Here is a 10,979-nt window from a genome sequence, read left to right as displayed (position 1 = left end):
TTTGATCAGCTTGCCTCATAATTCTCTAGGAGAAAGTCTTGTATATATTAGAGAAGGAAATTAATTTTATTGCCGCTGTGGCTTTCTTTTTTTTTTTTTTTTTTTCCCTGCCAGTAACATCCAAGCACTTGTGCTCAGATTTTTTTTTTTTTTTTTGGCAAGCCCCTTGTGTTCAGAGTTGGAGTACAAATTGGGCTGTCCTCCTCCCAGGAGAGAGCCAGCACGGCTTGGGCCATGCTCATCCCCTTCAGGATGTTTCTCCTGATGTGATCCCAACAAGGTAACGAGAGGCTTTCAAACCTCTTCCATCCCGTGCACCGCATTTCAATATTGCGGATTGTAATCATTGTATCGGAGATTGTAAACGTTGTATTGTAATTATTACAGTACAGGTAAATTGCAGTGAACATATAGAAATTTTGGTCTGTAAGTAAAAAGTAAGCAGATAACTGGACTCCTGCCTTTATTCCATAGCATAAATCATGGAATGATTTGGGTTGGAAGGGACCTTAAAGTTCATCTCATCCCAACACTGCCATGGGCAGGAACATCTTCCACTATGCCAGGTTGTTCCAAGCCCCATCCAGCCCGGCCTGGGACACTTCCAGGGATCCAGGGACAGTCACATCTTCTGCCCACCCTCCCAGGGAACAATTCCTTCCCAATCTCCCATCTAAACCAGCTCTGGCAGTTCGAGGCCGCTCCCCCTTGTCCTGTCACTCCAGGCTTTTGTAAACAAGACTCTGTCCAAACAGTGATCCAGGAACTGCATCCTAAATAAGAAAAAAACCCCAAAAGTCTGTAAGGGATATCTGTAACTCAGCAGAACAACCCGTGAGAGGCCTAGGCAGGCTCTGACTCTGGATCAGCAGCTCTCCAGCCCAAGTTCAGCTCCCAGGTGAGCATTTCATAGCAAGGGAGCGTTTTAATCCCTGCCCAGGTCAGCCAGGCAGGCAAAGAGAGGGAATTTTGGGCTGAATCTCCCTGGAATCAGGATGCTTTCATAGCAATCTTGGGGCCTTTGACAGGGTGATACATCACTGACAGGGCCTGAAAGGAATAGCCCCTCTTCATCCTTACCCTGCTCCCTGCCAAATCCGGATTGGAATCGAGAGCGGAAATGTTTGTGTGTAGCAGGGAAAGCTGGTTGGAAAATTTTTTGTCAAAACAGATTTCCATCACAAAGTGACACCCTGTTGGCTTTGGCAAATTTTTGTTCAGGAACTAAGTGGAGAGAGAAAAAAAAAATGTAAATGTCAGCGTGCCCTTTTGACATTTTCCCCAACGCAAAGGATGGGCTTTCTTGCTTGGAAATGACTTTTCCTTGACATTCATTTTCTACATTCAGCTCAAAACAAATCAGCCTTGCTACCAGAATGGAATTTGTTGACTTCTCTAAGAGACTTTTTCCTTTTGGAATTGAAATGTGCAGAATTTCACGGAATGGTTTTGGTTGGAAGAGACCTTACGGATCATCTCTTTCCCACTCCCTGCCATGGGCAGGGACATCTTCCACTAGACCAGGTTGCTCCAATCCCCATCCAACCTGGGATATTGGCTTTTCCCAATTCAGGAAATGAATAAAACAACCTTTCTTGGTTTTTTTTTTTTTTCTTCAGTTAACGATTCGTTGTCCGCCCAGCCCCTGCCACGCTCACACCTGAATTTCATTTCTTGCTCATCCTGGAGTGACTGCTCCCTGCATTTTCAGCTCTAGCACTGTCTTTATTCCAGGTTTTCTTCTCCCAGTCCTGAGTTAACATCAGACCCTTCAGAAAAAAAAAAAAAAAAAACCAAAAAACAACCACAAGCAACTTGGGTACCAGCAGATGGGAAGTGCTTACCTTGGACATCCCTGCTCATGTCTGTATTCCCAAGATTTCTCCCAGGGTCCAGCCAGTGGCACTCAGGAGCAGGAATCCTCAGTGTCAGCCATAAGTGACCACCTTCTGCCATCCTGCCTCCACCCACGTTCCCTTTCTCCAGCAAGGATTCATCTGCCAGGATTTCTCTCTCCCTCTCCTGCCAAAAAAAAAAAAAAAAAAAAAAAAAAAAGAGTTGGGAGAAAAATCAACTGTGCCTTCTATAAAACCAGCTCCAGTTGTTCAGCCCAGGCATTGTCTGGTGAAACATGATCTACTTTTTCCTCCCTGAAATAGGTTCCCAAAGCAATTGGGAATTTAATTCAGGAGACTGTAATATAGCTGCATTTCGCTTAAGCTTAACCATCTGCCGGGAAGTGTCTCCTCCACGCCGACTGTGTGGCCGCGTCCCGCTGCCAACAGGAGGTGGATCTGCGGGGATTGATCCCCACCACATCGCTCCAGGGGCTGGAAAGGGCACTTGGATATCAGTCTTGGCGAGCTTCAGCTTGCTGAGACGCATGGCACATCATTTCTTTCCTTGGAGTGCAGTTTTGGACTCGCACCAGCCCTGGAAAACGGGGAGCTGGGACTGGCCTCCGTCACTGCAATATTTCCCGGCCTCTTCGCTGTAATGAAAAGGTCTTAAATCCACTCCTGTGTGACCTCAGCAAATACAACTCCCAGTTACTGAGTGCTGGTGCAGCAAATAATTTCTGGAATGAGCCTGGAAAATGAGCAGTTCTCAACAAAACCTCCCAAACCTCAGCTCTTTTAGGCCCCAAGTGCCCGTCGGCACTCACAGAGCATCGTGGCACAGGCAGAGCTTTCCTGTGCCACCCTGCAGAGCCAAACTCTCAGCCCACGATGATCAAACACTCCCAGAACCATGGAGGATCCATGAGATAACCAGGGAAAGCAACTCTGTAATCAGAAGCTTCAAAATCTCCGAGCAAGTCTCACAAGGGATCAGCAGCTCAGACAAAGACTGAGAACAGCCAGGCTAAACTTGATTATTTTTTTTTTTACCCAGCCAAAGCTGATGAAACGTCTGCCTCCTCATCCCCACATCTCTCCCACGTGCACTAAATTTATCTTGCTAGAAACCACCTAAATATTCCCACAGGGACCTTGCGGGGCTGGTCTGCTCTCCAGCACACAAAGCCGAGCCGTGCTCAGGTCCTGCCTTGCCCAGAAGCACGGGAGGTTTTGGAACTGGTGCCAAGGATTTCCCTCGGCTTTGCAGCTGATTCCAGGCTAGGGCCAAACTCCAACTGTATTTCACCACAGGCAAGACCCAGGATCGTTCCCTGCCATCTTGGTAGCCCTGGGGGAATCGCACCACAAAGTAACGTCCCAACAGCCGGGTTTGGGGCAGAGAATTCCGAGCTTAGAGCCTAAAGGGGACATTTTGTGGCCACCTGGATGGATCCTGGGAGCAGCAGGATTTGCCAAGGGGTTACAGGCTGCTGGACCTCCCTGGTGTGATGAAACTCAGCTGCTGAGGGCAGGAGAAAGCACTTTAGATAAGAGGTCAGCAGAGGGGAAAGAAGGAGCAGGGCTGGGGGATATTTGACGCTGTCAATCACACATCTCCCCGGTCCCTGTGGGAAAGGCTGGAATTCAGAGGGCAGGAGCAGCACAGTCCCTGCAGGTGGCACAGCTCAGGTGGCCCTGCTGCACATCAGGACCCTCCCAGGGGAAGGTGCCCCCAACCCCACAGCCAGTGACCCTCACAGAGGGAAATCCAGGCTGACAATTTATTGGTGACATCAACCAGCACCTGAGCGCTGCCTGCTCCGCGTGACACAGGTGGGGGAGCAAGGGATGCTTCCCTACGTCCCAGCTGGCCTCACACTTCCCTCCCTGCCTCTTCCAGGTGCTTTCAGCAAAGACAATTGATGTGTCCCAGCTCTCCCTTGCTTTGCTGACAAATGAGAACTTCAGAGCTTTGCTCAGGGTCAAGAGCAGGGGTTGTGCTGACAGGGCAGCGAGGGGGAGAAAGCCCAGGCTGCCTGCTCAGAGGAGACTTTCAGAATTGACTTTCCAGAATAAAAAGGCAAAAAGAAGGCAGATGGAGCTGAATAGGTGACTAAACAAACACACACCCCCAGCAGATCAGTTTATTGCTCTAGTTCCCCCTGAGCTGCAGCCCAGCAGAGTGGTGTTGGCACTAACAGAGAACCCAGTGCTAAACACCAGGCAGAATATTTAACTGTATCATTTGTTCCCCCCAAACCATCACTGTTGGGATGTTAAAGCTGCATAATCCCTGTCCTTGTGAAGGGAAAGCTGATGGCAGGACGTTGTGCCACCGAGGAAAGGCACCTGGCTGTGGTGCAGGAACTCTGCACAGGTGTGGGGACAGAGAAAGGAGCAATTCTGTCCCTCCAGGACACGGGAGAAGTTACTCACAGGGCTGCAGTCCTTGCAGAGACAAACTGCCCACGGCAGGCACTCCAGGTGACAGACGACCTGCAGCCCATCCAGGGGAGCAGGGACAGCCCAAGCCATGAGCAAAGTCTCAGAGCGGCCCTTGAACTCTATTTACACCCGGGGCCGTGGGTGGAGGCACAGGGCGGGGCTCATCAGGGTAATTAAGACAAATTAATGCCTTGCACCTGCTCCTGCTGTGGCATCAGCTGTGACAGGGGAGAGTCCCCTGGGGGAAAATCCATCTGGAGAAACCTTCCAGGGGCAGCAGGGCTCAGCTCCCTGCCCACAGCTGGCCAGGCTGGTGGGAGCCAGCAGTGGCTGGGCGGTGGCGGATGGGACAGGTGTGACAGGTGACAGCAGGGAAACGTCATTTCTCACTGCCTCACATGGGAGTTGTGTAGGATGCTCCACCTGCACTTTCCCTGGATGAAAGTCTTCCCTTGGAGTTCTCCTTCCCATCCCACACTCTCCCAAAGCTGGGTAACTCTCCTGCTCGCCAAACCACCTCTGCTCACAGCTCTCAGCTCTGGGCACCTGCACAACAGAAAGGAGAAAAATTCAGGGTAAGCCAGGATTTAGGATAACGCCCAAACACAACTTTTGGAGCACGACCAGACCTTGAAGGGGCACGGAATTGTACAGCCTCAGATGTAATCAATGCTCTGCATTGTGTTCAGGGAATTGCAAATCACAGAATGGTTTAGGAGCTTAAAGATCGTTTCATATCCGCCAGGAGAGCAGAGGGAAGCAGGCAGGGGAGGAGGGAGCTCCAAGCACTATCTGCTGATTCCTGGACTTTCCAAGAGCACATCGATGCACTGTACAGCAGAGGGAGGCCTTTGGAGCAGGCTTTGACTTTATGCCAGGCCTAGGCCGTGTGCTGCTTTGTATTAATTTGTGTAACTTCAGGAATAAACTGCGCTTGGCTTGTCTATGAATTTTAAACAAATTGTTAACACGTTTTTATGAATGGAGGAGGAGGTGCTGGCTGAGGAGGGTGCCTGCTTGTTGTTTCAAGCAGAGGAAATCAATCACGGTTTTTTGCAAAATAAAACTTTATAGAGTTGTAATAAACAGATACTTCTAAAAAACACTTAAACCACAGAACCAAGGGGAAGGTGCTCCACTGCTTCGGCAGGAATGGCAGGTCAGTGAAGGAATCTCTGGATTCAAGGTACTTTTTTCATTCCTAACATCAGGAGCGAAGATTCAGGAATGTTCTGCATTGGCTGGATGTGGGTGGCAGGTGAGCCCACAGGTGATGTCTGGGCTTAGCAAGAGAGGCCACAGAGCAGCTGCCAGGTGCCAGTGTGGAGATGCTTTGGTGCGAAAAGGACTCGATGATCTTTGGAGGCTTTTCCAGCCTCAGTGATTCTGAGATGCTCTGCAGGGCCAAAGGCTGCCCGGGATTGGGACACAGCAATAACCCACTCCCTGTGAGCTCTCTGCCCCCACCCAGCCTCTCCCATCCTTTCCAGAGATTTTGACTCATGGGGTGGTTGGGAAACACAACCTCCCACTTCTATTTCTTCATCCCCTTTGAGCAAGGGGATTCTGCTTAGGATTGTTGCTGGCAAATAGGGAAAACTGGAGGTTTTTCCAGTGAAAATCTGAATTAAGTCAGCTTTAATTAAGAACAGAGGAGCAGCTCACTGCACTAAGTCCCTCTCCCTTCTCCCACCCACTGCCAGCTGCTTTTGAGAAAGTGAGGTCACAGAGCTGCAGAAAGGACCCCTGTGCTAAGGGGAGCTCATTTGGTGGCCTTTCTGTCAGTAATTTCAAATTACCCCTCTCCCTCTGTCCCACAGCCTCAAGAATGAAAAGCTTCAGATGTCTGTGATGAGAGAGAGGAAGAAAATAGGTGAGAGACAAAGACCTGCAGGTCTCCAGGATCTCCAAGGGTTTGGCTCTCCCACGGCACTCAGTGGAGGGAGCAGAGCACGTCCTGATGTGGAATGGAGGCAACTTCCCGACCATGTAACAGAACTGGAAATAATAGGGAATAAAAAGGGGATCCAGGCCAAGAGAAACCCCGAGGTGAGGAAGCGCTGCCTGTTCCTGCAAGCTGAGCTCTTCAAAGCCAAACTCTCCCAGCCAGGAGACAAACTGGTCCTGCTCCTTTCCCTCCCCAAAACCCAGGCCATTATCTTGGAATGGGAAACTGGGTCTGGAAAACCAATGGGCTGGCTCTTGGTGCTTCCATTAGGTTTGTGTTACAGAGTTATTCATTACAGGTCCTGCAGTCTCAATGACCAGTCCCTGGATCGCTTCCAAGGATTATTTCAACTTTTCCATATTTTCTAGGCCTCGATTCGAACGTGTGACTTGGGCCAGTGGGCTGATTGATGTTGCTAAAAATGCACGCTGCCCCCTCCTACTCCTCTGGAAAAAATGTGTTTTGGAATGTCTCTGGATTACTTTTCAGAGGGAGCTTCTGGAGATCACTGGGGTTTGTTGTTGAAATCAACCTCCAAGGCAATTCCCTGGCCCCCTGGCCGTGCACGCTGGCTGCCTTTTTGAGGAGAGGAGACAAATTTTCAGAGCTTGAACAGAGCAAGGAAAACACGAGGAGTTCCGTGCTTTTCTGTGCCTTTGATGTCCCACTGGAGAGCGGCCTGGGGCGGGATCATTTTGTGGCGTCTCCATCCTGCACAGCGCGGATGTGGGATCCTCCTCCCCGGGTAACACCATTTCTCCAGATGTTACCCCAGCAGAAAATGAGCTTTTCCATCCCACCTGGTGCTGAACATCAAGGCTGAAGGGTACACACCAAACCTGTCCAAACATCCTCAAAATAAAGGGGGAAAAAGGCAGCTCTTGTCCCATGCTGTTCATCCATCCCACCTCAGGCAGGGATGGACTGAATCCCCCAAGGAATGTGTTTCTCTTTCTCCTCTAAGCTTGAAACAGCACTTTAAATACACCAGCTCTCTGGGATCACAAAATTCAGAGCCAAATTTGGGCTGTCCAGAGCTGCACAGAGCCCAGGACATGTTGAAGAGAATTATTCATGACTTTTACACTCAAAAGCAAATGCTTGAAGCCAATGGACCTGAGATGTCAGCACCACCAAGGCACAAACTCCAGATCATTTGCAACGTTGCAGGATTCAAGGCAGAGAAAGACAACTTCCAACAACCCAATCTGCAGGAAAATTTGTAAAAAAATGTGACACGAAAGAAAACAAATTAAAAAAAAAAAAAAAGAGTAAACGTGGGGGTTTCACTCTGTGGCTCCTGAGCTTGTAGGAGGTCACATATTCCGGCGATTCTCTGCGAGTGACAGAAATTGGCTTTATTTAAAGAAAATGAAAGTTCAAGTAATTACAGGGCTCCAGGAGCCAAGACTCTAAGAAAAACACGGAGTATTTCGAGAGCTGGCAGTGCTGCCTGTGGAAAAGGAGTGAGTCACGGTGTCCTTTTGGACTCGTGTGTGGGGGAAGGAGACCAGCACGGCTCGTGTGGCTGGGGGCCCGCTGGCCACCTCCCCAGCACAGAATCCAGGGATGCTGGGGGAGCTGGGAGCAGGCATGGAGAGCCCAGTGTGCCCCCAGCCACCCACCTGGGCTGCACGAGGGACAGGAATGTGGCAATCGGGGGGAAAAGGGAGATGAGAACGGGGAGTCCCTGGACTTGGAGGCACAGTGGAGGGATTCATTGTGAACCAGCAGCTGTGAGCCCTGCAGAGAGGTAAAATCCCTCATTTCCTGGGCAAAGACTTGGAAACAACTGGTCCTTCTCATTCCTTTTCCTGCCTAGTGCCAGCAGAAAAGGGCAGAGGGAGGATCAAGCCCTCAAACCCAGAGGGCCCAGTGGGAGCAGGGACATGTTCAGCACTGCTGGAAGAATCCAATCAATATCTCAGCAGTCCCACAGCTGGTTTGTTGTTTTTCTTGTACCTGATGTCCTTCCAGGCTGCCACCTCCATGGCAGCTTTGTCTTGCCTGTGTCCCCGGGCTCGGAGAATTTTAGTTCGATTAATTTTTCAAAATGAGTCCCTGAGAGTCAGAGGAACACCTCTGTCCTTCCCATGCCGTAGGAAGCATCCAGAGGAAGGTCATCCCCTGTGTCTGGAGGGAAGAACCAGCCCCTGTCTCACTGCAACACGCAGGGGATGCCCAGCTGGCAGCAGGAAGCCTCTGGAGCTCTCATTTGGGTGTCAGCACTGGGAGGGGAGGCAGGGAAAAGCCCCTGGCTGGAGATGGGGTGTGTGGGAAGAGAAAAACAGAGGCAGGCAGGGAGCCGGAGGGTGGGATGTCCTGGGAGAGCAGCAGAGCCTGCCCTGAGCATCCAGCTCCCCAAATCCATGCTGCAATCCACCTCAGGGAAGTGGGGACAGCCCATCCCAGTGATTATTCCAGCTGCCAGGACAATCAGCTCCCCACTGATTTCCCTCTGCCCCCCTTCCCAGCAGAGAGAGTTTGGGATTGACCCTGCATTGATCCAGCCCATTGTGGCCAGAATGGGGTTGTTGCCAGATGAAATTCACATGAAGTATATATTCAAAAAAATGTTTCTTTCAGATGTGCTGCAGCTCCTGAGGAGCAGTCCCTGGCACCACAGCAGAGGAAGGATTCCCTTTTCCCTGCCAGCCCAGGGGGCAGGGGCACAGCTCTGCTTCATCCCTGCTTCTCACGGTGGCACTGCTGGTGCTGATCAGCGCTGCCTTGAGCTAATTAATGGGACATAATGGTGCAGTCCATGGCCAAGATCCCGTGGCCACACCAGGGCAGGATGAGCCTGGAGGATCCCAGCCCTCCCTCTGCGCTGTTTTTGTGCTCAGCCTGGCTCTAGGGAAGGGTGTTGGGCTCAGGATGTGGTGCGAGCAGCAGTGATGGGGTTCTGGCTCCCTTGGGACACCACAGAGGAGCCCAGGGATTCCAGCAGCTCCCTGTGGCTGGGGAAGGTCTGAGGAATGAGCTGAGCTTGGGTCATTTCACTCCACTCCTCTGAAGGCCACCCTCAAAGTCACATAACTCAGTCAGTTTTTTACTCAGGCTAAACTCATTTTCTCCCTCACTGCCACTTAATTGGCTCCACGGAATGAAGAACTCCCATTCTGTCTCACAGCAGTGGAGACACCAAGAATTCCATCTAATTACAGTCATCCCAGCTTTGGGAATGGCAGATCCCCTGGCGTTATTTATGTCACCTGCTTTGCTCCACACGGGGCTCCAGCCAGCCCCACTTGCTTTTTTTAGCAAAGCACATTTCATTTTTCACTCCCCACTGTCATCCCCTTCCCTCTCTCATTCAGAAACTTCACCCACTCGTTCTATCACAGCCTGTCTCTCTCTTCCACCCTGCACCATAAATCAGCATTAATTATACTGGGAAAATCCTCTCAATCACTCATTGTCCTCATTATTATTATTTATCCCAGCCTGGAGGTGACACATGCAAACTCAAGCTCCTCCTCAATCCTAGAAAGGATTTTGTTGGGTTTATGGGCTTGGCAACCCAACTGCAACACCTGAGTCAGAGTTTCCTAACAGGGCTGCAGCTGCATCACCACAGAATCACAGAGGGGTTTGGGCTGGAAGGGACCTTAAAGCCCACCCAGTGCCACCCTCCTGCCACGGCAGGGACACGAGGCACCTTCCACTGTCCCAGTTTGCTCAAAGTCCTGTCCAACCTGCCCTTGGGCACTGCCAGGGATCCAGGGGCAGCCACAGCTGCTCTGGGCACCCTGTGCCAGGCCCTGCCCACCGTGCCAGGGAACAATTCCTGCCCAATCTCCCATCCAGCCCTGCCCTCTGCCAGTCTGACCCCATCCTCCCCCACTCCATGTCTTTCAGAAAGTCCATTTTCATCTCAAACCCATCCTGAATTATTTCAGTAAAGACGTGACCCTGCCCCAGCTGGGACCTGCCTGGAGCTCAGCTCTTCAGTCCTCCCTAAGGAATTGCACCATCCGTGGGTGTCACCTGGCTCCCTGCTGGAATAACTTTGGAAATCCATGGGTCCATCTCAGCTCAAATGGAAAAAGCCCCAGAAGCGTTCGGAATAGGCTCAGTTTGCTGGAGAGAGGGGGAACCCCGAATTCCTGGGGGCAGGAGCTCAGCCAGGCTGGTAGATGCTGGGAGAGGCACATGGGAGAGAGCTCTTCCAAAGGCCCCAAGCACAGGAAATGTTGAAATGTTTCAATCACAGCTTACACTTTATTTGGCACCTGCTAATCCAGCCCTGAGACATGGAGCCACAGGAAACAAATCTTCCATAAGCCCTGAGCCCTGTGGATCAGCTTCAACTTAAAAAAACAAACAAACAAAAAAAAAGCACCCAAAACCACAACACACCACAACACACCAAAAAATCCGAAACAAACAAACAAACCAACCCACCCAAGCAAAAAAACCCAAAAAACCAAGGAAAAGCCTTTCATAAAGAAGCAGAGATTTCTGGAGTCTCCATGACATAAAGAAGATTGGGGTTGTGAGGAAATGCCAACACTGTTGCTAAAACAGAGACGCCAAAAAACCAAAGAGGATTTCTATCCAGCTTTAGGGAGGGATGCAGGTACAAAACACACTTCAACAACTCTGAAGAGCTAAAAATTTTGTATAACTCTACCTTCTTCAAGACAGCTTGGGTTTAGCATCAATCCTTGCCCAAATTTGGTTTTATTCTGGTTTTATCCTATTCCTATGAACGTTGTTAAGAGAGCAATAGAAAGACCTCC

General features: G+C 50.5%; 1 long non-coding RNA gene across 2 annotated transcripts; it reads right to left on the bottom strand.

Annotated features, from left to right (window-relative positions):
* Positions 1 to 411: 411 nt before the first annotated feature.
* Positions 412 to 4,367, bottom strand: LOC120760729 (uncharacterized). 2 transcript variants are annotated; one of them, XR_005703454.2, is made up of 3 exons: positions 4,278 to 4,367; positions 1,845 to 2,022; positions 412 to 773 (listed from the first exon to the last, which is right to left on the bottom strand). It is a non-coding gene; the product is annotated as an uncharacterized LOC120760729 (long non-coding RNA). The 2 variants fall into 2 exon arrangements; XR_009208406.1 differs by lacking the exon at positions 412 to 773 and adding an exon at positions 1,626 to 1,751.
* Between the last annotated feature and the right edge of the window lie 6,612 nt (positions 4,368 to 10,979).

Source organism: Hirundo rustica, chromosome 17, assembly GCF_015227805.2.
Source record: "Hirundo rustica isolate bHirRus1 chromosome 17, bHirRus1.pri.v3, whole genome shotgun sequence".
Lineage (NCBI taxonomy): Eukaryota > Metazoa > Chordata > Aves > Passeriformes > Hirundinidae > Hirundo > Hirundo rustica.
Note: the sequence above shows the minus strand (reverse complement) of the source record. Positions and strands in the feature narration are given on the sequence as shown.